Source organism: Monodelphis domestica, chromosome 5, assembly GCF_027887165.1.
Source record: "Monodelphis domestica isolate mMonDom1 chromosome 5, mMonDom1.pri, whole genome shotgun sequence".
NCBI classification, from domain to species: domain Eukaryota; kingdom Metazoa; phylum Chordata; class Mammalia; order Didelphimorphia; family Didelphidae; genus Monodelphis; species Monodelphis domestica.
The window spans coordinates 303,665,919-303,675,809 of record NC_077231.1 but is presented as its reverse complement, the minus strand read 5'-3'; the positions used below and the strand labels follow the sequence as shown (position 1 = coordinate 303,675,809).

The window sequence follows — 9,891 nt, the reverse complement described above, 5'->3', positions numbered from 1 at the left end:
TTTGCCAAGAAACCAGCCCCCACCAAATGGGGTCACAAAGAGTCAGACATGCCTGAGCCCACTTTAGAAGGTAAAAGAGGCAACATGAGGTAGAGTTGCAAAGAGACTGAAGCTGGAGTCAGGAAGACTTCGGGAAGTAAAATGACTTGGCCAAGGTCACCCCAATGGCCAGGATGTGACAGAGGTAGACCTGGAACCCCACCTCATCCAGACTCTGGCTGGCACTCTGCCTGTGGAGACACCTGCCTCTTGTGGTAATGTTGCTTGGAAAGGAGACGGAGAAACAGAATTCTCTCCATAAGGCTTGAAACGTGAAAGGAAATACAAACAGACAGACCTTTGCTGGCAAGACAGAGATAGAGAGGCATGTTCCGGTCCCCTTTGGACCTTCTGGTGACTCCTGCCCAGGATCTTTACTGCTCGGCTCGTGGGCAGGGGCAGCACAGGAGGAAGAAGAACCCCAGCCCTTTGGGACAGAAATTCATTAGTGGTTTAGGGCTGTGGGCCCAGAGCAGAGTCTAGACAAAAGCAGAATCTGTTTGGGTTTGCTGAGAGGGTGTTGGCTGCAGGAATATGACTCCAAGAATGCAAACATTAGCCATTTGGAAAGCCCAGTTTGGTTGAACAGCTAACAAATCACTCAAGCCTGGTTTGGCTTCCTAAAGAAAAAACACGGATGTCTCCCTCCTTCCCACCCTCTCTCCTTATCTATCTATCTGTCTCCCTCCCTCCCTCCCTCCTCTCTCTCTCTCTCTCTCTCTCTCTCTCTCTCTCTCTCTCTCTCTCTCTCTCTCTCTCTCTCTCTCTCTCTCTCTCTCTCTACCTCCCACCCTCTTCTTTTTGTCTTTCTCTCCTCTTTCCTCCTCCCTCCCTCCTCTCTCTTTGTCTCTGCTTCCTTCTCTCTTTCTATTTCCCTCCTTCCTTCCTTCCTTCTCTCCTGACTTTCTCTCTCTCTCTTTCCCTTCCTTTCTCTCCCCTTCTCTCTCAACAAACCAATATTTTTGTCTCTTTTTGTTACTTCTTTCTCTTTTCTCTTTCTGTTTCTCTTCTCACTCCTTCCTTCTCATTCTTTCTTTTTCTTCCTCTCTCTCCCTCCTTCCCCGCCTCTCCCCCTCCCACAGATGCATGTTGCTCAGTAACGGTTGGTGAGAGATTCACTAATGAAGGAAAGCTAGTTCTACATGAACTAGAGGGATGTCATCAGAAAGGCTCAATGTTTACATTATATAAACTAAGTGATGGTCATCTTGAGTGCGAAAGCGAAGTGGTGACTGTGTTTGAGTCTTATTAATTCAGTCATTTGTTTACATGCTCATTAAGCTCCTAATGTGTGCGAGGCATTGTGGGGGATATAAAATCGTGCTGCATAAACTCTCCCTACAGTTCTCACCTTAAAAAAAAGTGTTGTTTTTCATTCTTTAGGCCTGGCTCTCCTCTCATCCAGGGAGAAGGGCAGTGAACACTCCTAGGCCCGATCAGTACAGAAGCTCTGTTTTCTTCTTGGGTAGCCTGGTGGTCCTCAACTCCCAGGCCTCCCCCTATTGGTGCTATAGTGTGGACTCCTAGTCCTCTTTAGTCCCACTCCAGCTCAGCCCCCCCCCAAAGCCCAAACAATCCACTCCCCCAGAAGCAGAGATCAGAGGAGTGTTCCACCTCTCCCAGCCCCCTGGCATCTTTCTAAGTCACAGGACCAGCTAGGACCCTCACCTGTTAAAAGCCTCTTTCAACTGTCATTCAAGCCCCTCCCTTGCTTCCTTTATGGACTCTGCAAATGCAAGTCAAATGGGTCCCCCTTTCATCTCTCCCCTTCCTGGATTCAAGCATTCCGTGCCTCATGCCTAGGATGCACCCCCTCCTCCAATCTGCTTCTGAAGTCTGTTCTTCCCTCAAGGTTTCCTTGTGGTGTCACGTCCTCCAGATGGGGATGGAGAGAATTTGGCTTCAGCCTGGGCTTGGCCTCCTTCCCCTCTTCCCTCATGGACAGGAGGAAAACCTGGGGAGTGTCAGAGCTTCTGGAGAATGGCGGACCTTCCCTCTTCCCTTCGGTGTTCTTGTTGTGTCCTTGGATCAGCCAGGGATAGGGCTGCCCAATATTGGGAGCCGAGGACAGACGATGGAAAGCCAGCAAAGAAGCTACTTCATGCCTCAGAGTGCCCAAGGCATGGGAAAAGCCGATTTGGGCATCCAGAATCTGAGAGCTGTCCCTTTGCCATATGTAGCCTGGGCCCATGTCTCCCTGGATTCTCTGTGGACTTGGGGGACAATGTGTTGCAGACTTTGGAGGAACGTTTTTGAGTAACTGGTTCTGCTGCTTAAAACGAACGGATTAAACTGATTAGAATGATTCTTGATGAATAATCTTGGTAGGAAGGAAGCAGAGTGGTGAAGGCTTGAGGCAGACTCATCCCCACTCCTCAGAGGTCATTCTAGAACCTTCATGGTAAGATGGAAGAACCAGCTCATTGGAGGGGCTACAGAAGGGAATAAGGAATATAGACTGGAGGAAAGAGCTTACAGGAGCTACAGAGAAATCAAGGATAACAATCTCATTTCTATAGCTCATCAAGGTTACCAAAGGAGGCGCTGGGGAATCATGGAAAGAGCCCTAAGCTCATGGTCAGAAGCCTGCCAGCCAAGACCCTGGTGTTGACGTTAGGATGTAATGGGATAATGGAAACATGACTAGAATGGCAGCCGAAGAACTATGGACTCAAACTACATCCTTTGGGCTTAATGTCTGCAAGCAAAAAAGATTGGGCGAGTCGCCTATTCCCCCTTGGCCTCAGTTTCTTCATTTGTAAAATGAAAGGATTAGACAAAGACCATTTAAGGTCCCTCCCAGCTCTAGAACTAGGATCTTATATGGGGCTTTAGTCAAGCCATTTCAATTCTATGCCTTAGTTTCTTCATCTGTAAAATGACCCTCTATGGTCCCTTCCAACTCTAGACCTCTTAGAAAGTCCTAGATGATTTTCACAATGACTCCATAAGGCAGGGAGTCTGGCACACTATACTTTTTCGATGTCCATCTGCATGATGTCTTACCCCCAAGCATGAGTTGGTTAGGTTACTGCTTGGCCATTTGCTCACTGCCAACTAGTCTTTCTCCCTGAGACTTTTTTGCAGATTTAAGCAGCTTTAATAAGCCCTGCTGCACGTGGGGCAGGGCTCCCTTGGGAGGTGATGGATGCTTTTCCTAGGGACGTGGCTATTGCCAGAGTCTGACTTTTACAAATCATAGCCCTGGAGAAAAGGATGGAGAGGCACAGATGAAGACACTAAGCCATCTCACGGAGGCGTCAGCAACTTTCTCCACTCAAAATGCGGGGACCTGAAGTACACAAGAAGAATTGGATTTACAATTTGAGGGAAAACCAGGCATAGAGTAATTGGCGAGGTGGAAAAGCAATCTCATTCCTGCCAAATTGCTTTCTCGGGCTCCACACGCTCAGCGAAGGGCGAGATTTGGGGGCCCGTGTCTCGCTTGTACATAGATAGATATGAATGTGGCAGCTGGGCACAAGCATGATCTGATGCTGTTGTCAGCTAAAATAAACATTTTAATTAGAGGAGAAAAAAGATGATCCAAGTCACCTGCCCATGAGCTGGCCCTTGTGTTTTCTGAATGGAAAGCACGACTTACTATCTGTGTGAGGCTGCCTAAACCTCACTTTCCCCATCTATGAACTGAGGAGGATGGGGGGTTAGAGAAGATGACCACCAAGACCCCCGACTGTCTCTAAATTTATATTATTATCAAGTGCAAAGACATTCAACTTACTCATGTTCTCATTGGTCTCAATTTTGCTGTTTTAGCACCTTTCTTGATTATATAAAAAATGGGTACCTTTGGAAGCTCCTTAAGAGTAGAGAAATGCCTAGGGCTTCCCCCAATTCTCACTTCTTAACCTAACATATATTGAGAGCTAACAGTAGAGGATACTGTGTTGAGTAAGATGCTATGGATTAATTGAAGGGTAGAGATGAATTTTCATTAAACAAATGGATGAAATAAATAGGGAACACTTTCCTGAATTTTGCTTAAAATGCAATGGATAGCCCTTTGCCTTTCCAGGATAGGATAGTAGATAGAAGAACCGAGTTCAGATTCTGACATGTCCATAAGGACTACATTTTTTTAGGCTTATATAGTGTAACTGCAGGTTCTCCAAGGCTCTCTGTGGCTATAGAACGCCTTTTAGGTTGATTCTACTGTGACAAGGAAATCACTTTAAAAGACTGATATATATTAATTTAAGGTCACCAAGGAATTCAGCTATGTAATTCCTAAATGAAAACTCAAGTCAGCAGTCAACCTTTTATGGAGTTTCAGTCTCAGGGGCCTCCACCTCCAGCCTTCTTCAGAGCAAGCCTTCTCAGAGCACAACCTCTCAGAGCAAAACCTCTCGCCTCCTTCAGAGCCACCTCGCTCAGAGCAAAACCTCCTCCCTTCTCTCCTCAGACCCCGCTATCTTTAAGGAAACCATCTAAGTACCCTCCCCTCAGTTCTCACATCTACCAATCACTGTCGATGTCTCCCCTGTGCCAATGGTGGTTCTAGTTTAACCCAGGACCACCCAGAGGTCTGTGGCTTTGCACATGTCTGTTGAAGGTCATATTCTCAAATAATTAAATCTTGATCTTTGCTGCAGCCCTTCCTAAATCCTGTTACTCTGAGTAGGGTGGAGATTGTAGTTTCCAAGACCTGGTTCTGTCATTCCAAGTATCTCTATTGTATCAATTCTAAAATCAATCATGACTCAAAGAACTTCCTGTTCTATGCTTAAGCATAGGTCAAAGCCCTTTCCATTGTTTAGCAAAAGGTTTCTGTCCTAAAGTAGTCTTAGGTAGGGAGGAGAAGGACCCTCCCTCCCTAATGTTGGAAATGGGGAAATTTCCAACATTCATAAGTCTAAGAAATTTTAAGGTTTACACTACCAAGATAGAGAAACAGATTGGATCTATGTTGTCTGAGAATCAGCCTAGATCAGTTTTGAGAGGCTTGTCACCAGAAGAGTGGGTGTTATATAATGTCTTTTGGAGAATCCACCAGCTTATGATGATAGTCTACCAAGCCAAAGAAGGTTTGTAATCTGTGTTTTTAAAGGAACACCAACATGACACCTAAAAATTTCAGAGTTTTATAGAAGTAGATCCCAAAAGGACCTTAGAGGTATTTTAGTCCAAGAATCTTATTTTACAGATGAGGAAACTGAGGCTAGAGAGAAAGTGACTCGCCTAAGTTTACATAGGCAATCAACAAACTACTCAATTCTAAAATAAGGATCCTAGATTATGATGTAGGATTAAAATTGTTGATTCCTGCTGTTGATAAGAATACCCATGCAGATGAAAACTCCAGTTGCCTAAAGAATTTCAGTGTTGATATTAAAGGAACCTTAGAAGTCCTGTGAGCTAATGTCTTCATTTTACAAATAAGGAAATTAAAGCCAGAACAGGTTAAATGACTTGTCTAAGGTCATACAGATAGCAAATGGCAGAGTAAACTTGAACCCATTTCCAACCACCTCCTATCACATATCCACTGCACTAATACAGATATAAGACACTAGAAAACTACTCCATTGGATAAAGGATTTTTCAAGCAGGGAAATGGTAGGGTCACTTGTATGTGGGGTGGGGTGGATATGGGAAAGGCTAGAGGATAGCATTGGGGCTATCTTACATGTTTGTATTTGTATCCTTGGTATCTGGTAAAGTGCCTGGCATGTGAGAATTGCTTAATAAATCTTCTATCTGCCCATCTGTCCATCTATTTGTTCATCTGTCCATCTAAGATAATGCCCTTTTAATGAAGCATTTGATTTCCATGATCCCAATGTCAATTCTTTTCCTCCTTCCCTCCCTTCTCCCCCTCTCTCTTCCCACTCTTCCTCTTCCTCTCTCTCTTCCTCTTTCTCTCTTTCCTTCTCCCTCTCCCTCCTCTCTCTTTTTTGTTTTAATTCTTAGATGAGATCTTCCTTTTTTTTTTTGATTCCAAGAAAAAAAAGTGACAGTATTCGTTATGATAATGAACTCATTTCATAGTATGGACATATTGTAGATTGTAATTAAAATTCGGAGGCTCTTAGAATAAGGTTTAAAAAAAAACAACAAAAAGAAACCCAACACTTTCTGAGAAGGTAGGCTTCTGGAAAAGACAAACAGGAATAGGCAGAAACAAATTAGGCCAGAGCCAAGAATATGCCTGCTTTGAATGCAAAATTGACTTTAAGCCAGGGATATTTACAGCATCCACAACAGTGATGTGGGCTCAGAGCTTTGAAGGGCACAGCAGTTTGTTAAAAATATCATGTCACCATGAAACACCGGCATCTGAATGAATAGCCTGGGGACTGTCTGGTGAGACTTTTGTCAGGCGGGTGCCCGGTAGAAATAATGATGCCAAAGGAGTTTGGTTGTTTTGATCTTCACTTTTTGTAAGCCCAAACTTCATTTTGGTGTCTCTTCCTTCTGGTGTGGGATATAAATGAGTATAGACCAAGGAAGCTGGTGTCAAATGGTGACTCCGTTTGCTTCAGTTACCAACTAGTCAGTACCTTGGAAGCTTTCTCTTAGTAGATGTGTGTGTGTGTGTGTGTGTGTGTGTGTGTGTGTGTGTGTGTGTGTGTGTGTACATTTAACTTCAGTGGATCTGTAATCTCATCATTGTGGGCACACCCTCCATCCAGTTCATGAGCCATTCTCGATCCAATTGGTTTTCCCCAGATGGAACCTGTATAACTGGAAAATTTGGACTCCATCTCCCAGAATTCTTTCCTTGTCCCCAAATTCCTTTTCCCTTTCTGTTTACATGTGTCCTTGCGTTGTCGTATATAAGTTTTTATGACTCCTCTCCTCTCTCTTTTCCCCATGTGTGCAGATGGGTGAGCTCGCTCTTGACTCAAGCCTTTTAGTTTCCTTTTGCTTCAAGTTAAATATTAATAAATCTTATTAAATGCAATATTTGGATTATTGGATATTAATTTTTTTTAATCTACAGTACTTAGACCAAATTCATTTTAGTGGTTATAAATATTGACAGGGAATTCCTCCTCAAGTAGGAGTCAATCCTGGATCACTTCCATGACCACGGTGATTGTCTTGGTGAGCTTACCTCTCTTCGTTTTATGGCTAATATCATTAGTAAGAGGGTCATTGAGCAAGGATATTTCTGTTGTCATGCCTTTCAAGGAAACTTCATAGCTCTTACATATGGGTGGGATGTCATTGTTACAGAAGCAGTTCACTATGCTGAATTATGATCGACAAACAATAGTACAGTGGAACTGTGTATTTTCTACATCTTTCAATGTGGTCTATGGGGAGAGCAGCTAGGTGGCTCCATGGAGCAGCAGGCTGGAGTCAGGAGGACCCAGGTTCAAATCTGGCCTCAGATACTTCCTAGCTGTATGACTCTGGGCAAGTCCCTTATCCTATTAGCCTAGTCCTAGAGTTGTTACTAAGACAGAAGGCAAAGTTTTAAAGTAGCGTATGACAGACTACTTCTTGTGAAATTCTGCCTGTTCCCTTTGAATACCTAATTAAGGATGCCCTTAATCTATGTATTGAGGATTATCAAATAAATATTATAAAAATGGGAAAGTCAGCATATAGGTTGGTACTCATCGATGCCTTTTTTGTCATTAGATTTCCCACCAATGCACCTTGGCATCTTCCCCACTTAAAGAAACCTTGAGAACTGACCCATCAATATCCTCATATTTCCTCCTTTGGGTCAATGTTATCTAGACTAGATGCTTTTCCCATTGTTATCCATCAGTCCAATGCCATATCTACTTTCTCTTTTAAGAGCATCCAGGATATCAATGTTAGGCTACAAATACTCAACTGATTCTTGATAGAGAAAAGACTTTGTTATGAAAATTTTGCAGAGCTTTTCCATCTTTTCATCTGTTTGATTTTTCCCTTCTATCCTTATCCTTAAATGCCCTTTAGTTGGTTCTTTTGCCAAGCCTTCTTTGCAATAAATTTAGTCTCTGCTGCTACTCATTGCTCATAATCATCCATTACTCTTTTCCAAAAGATTTTACAAACAACTTCATGTCCCAAATAGATGTTGACCTTGGCTGCCATGTTTTTCCTAGTTGGAAAAAAATGAAAACTTTTCACTTCTACATTGCAGCTCCTTAGATACTTAAAGATAGAAATCCTGCCTCCCCTAAGTTTTCCTAGTCAGACCCATTCATTCTGCCATCCTCATACATCCAATCTCTCCCTCCAACTGGAGGGTCTAATCTCCTGCCAGAGTCCTGGGCTTCTGATCAGTGAACATTCGCCATATTAACAAGGACACCATGACTCATCCATGGCTGACTGCCCCCGCTTACTCCCCCTTGCTACTCGAAGAACATTGGTCTAAATGACACTACCAAAACACTTTCAGAATTGCCTTCCATTTGCACTTTCTATGTTTTATATATGCATATGTAGTTGCATGATGTCCTCCTCATTAGAATATGAACTTCCTGAGGGCTGCAGTCATGTTTTGGGCTTTTGGTGAATCCCCGGAACTTAGAACAGTGTTTAAAACATGGTGGGCTTCAATATTGTTGACTCTTGTTAACCCTTCCTTTGCCATCATTTCTCTCTTTCTGTATATCTTCTTCCCTTAGCAGAATATAAGCTCTTGGAGGGCAACCCTGTCTTGCTTAGCATTTAGCATAGTTCTGAGCACATCTTAAGTGCTTAGAGAGCAGGAGTTGGAATCAGGAAGCCCTGAGTTCATATCTTGCCTCTTATCTTTTACTAACTCTGAATCCCAGCGTGAGTCACTTAAACTTCTCTTTACCTCAGTCCCCTCCACTGTAAGGTGGGAATAATTGCAGCACCTACCTCAGTATTGTTGTAAGGATTAAATGACTTAAAGTGCTTAGCAAACCTTAAAGTGTTATATAAATGCAAGTTCACATTTAAATATTTTTTTCCATCCTAATTGACTTCTCCAGGCTAAATGGACCCCATTCATTTCACAAGTCCCCATGTGTCACCCCTGCTCTGGACACTCTAGAACTTCTCACTGTCTTTCCCAAAACATGACACCCAGAACACAATACAGTGCTCCAAAGGTGGTCTGATTGAGGCAGAGAACATTGAGAACATCATCTACTTACTCCTGGCTGCCATGCCTCTCAGAGTAGCCTGAGATTGCCTTCACTTCTCCCTTCTATGATATTTACCATACCCCATGGTGGGCTCATGTTGACTCCCCTAAAACCCCCGATCTTTTCTTAGAACTGTTCTTGTCTGGCCACACATCCTGCATCTTAAATTTGTGAAAGTACCTTTTTGTTTAATTTGTTTCATTTTACTTTTTTCAATTACATGTACAAGCAATATTTCAAATATTTTTGAGAAATATTTTCTGGCATTTTGCAATTCAGATTCTCTTCCTCCTTCCTAGTCTGGTCTAGGTTATATCAGTGCTTTCATGCAATACATATTTCCATATTCCCCATGTTGTGACTGAAGACATACATCACATATATATATAAACAAAACAAAAAACTCCTAAAGTGAAGCATGGCGTGCTTTGATCTGCAACCAGATTCTAAAAGTTCTTTCTTTGATTGTAGATAGCAGTTTGTTTGTTTTTTTGTTTATTTGTTTATTTTGTTTATTCTTTTTATCTTGAGTTCCTTGGAATTATTTTAGAACCATGTTTTACTGCTAATAGTTGTGTGTGAAGGTGACTTTTAAAAATAAAACATACATTTAACATAATAGAAGATTTCCTAGCATTCCTAAAGAAAAGACCAAAACTAAATGGAAAATTTGATGTCCAAATTGTAAAAATGGAGATTTGAACCCCAGACTTCAATCCCCAGAAGTCCTTCATACCTCCCAGAAGTCCCTATAATCTCACCTGAG

General features: G+C 42.6%; 1 protein-coding gene across 2 annotated transcripts in view; it reads left to right on the top strand.

Moving 5' to 3' along the window:
* The window catches only part of GADL1 (glutamate decarboxylase like 1), a 216,951-nt gene that overhangs the window by 203,474 nt on the left and 3,586 nt on the right, over window positions 1–9,891 (top strand). The gene's annotated exons all lie outside the window — the stretch shown is intronic.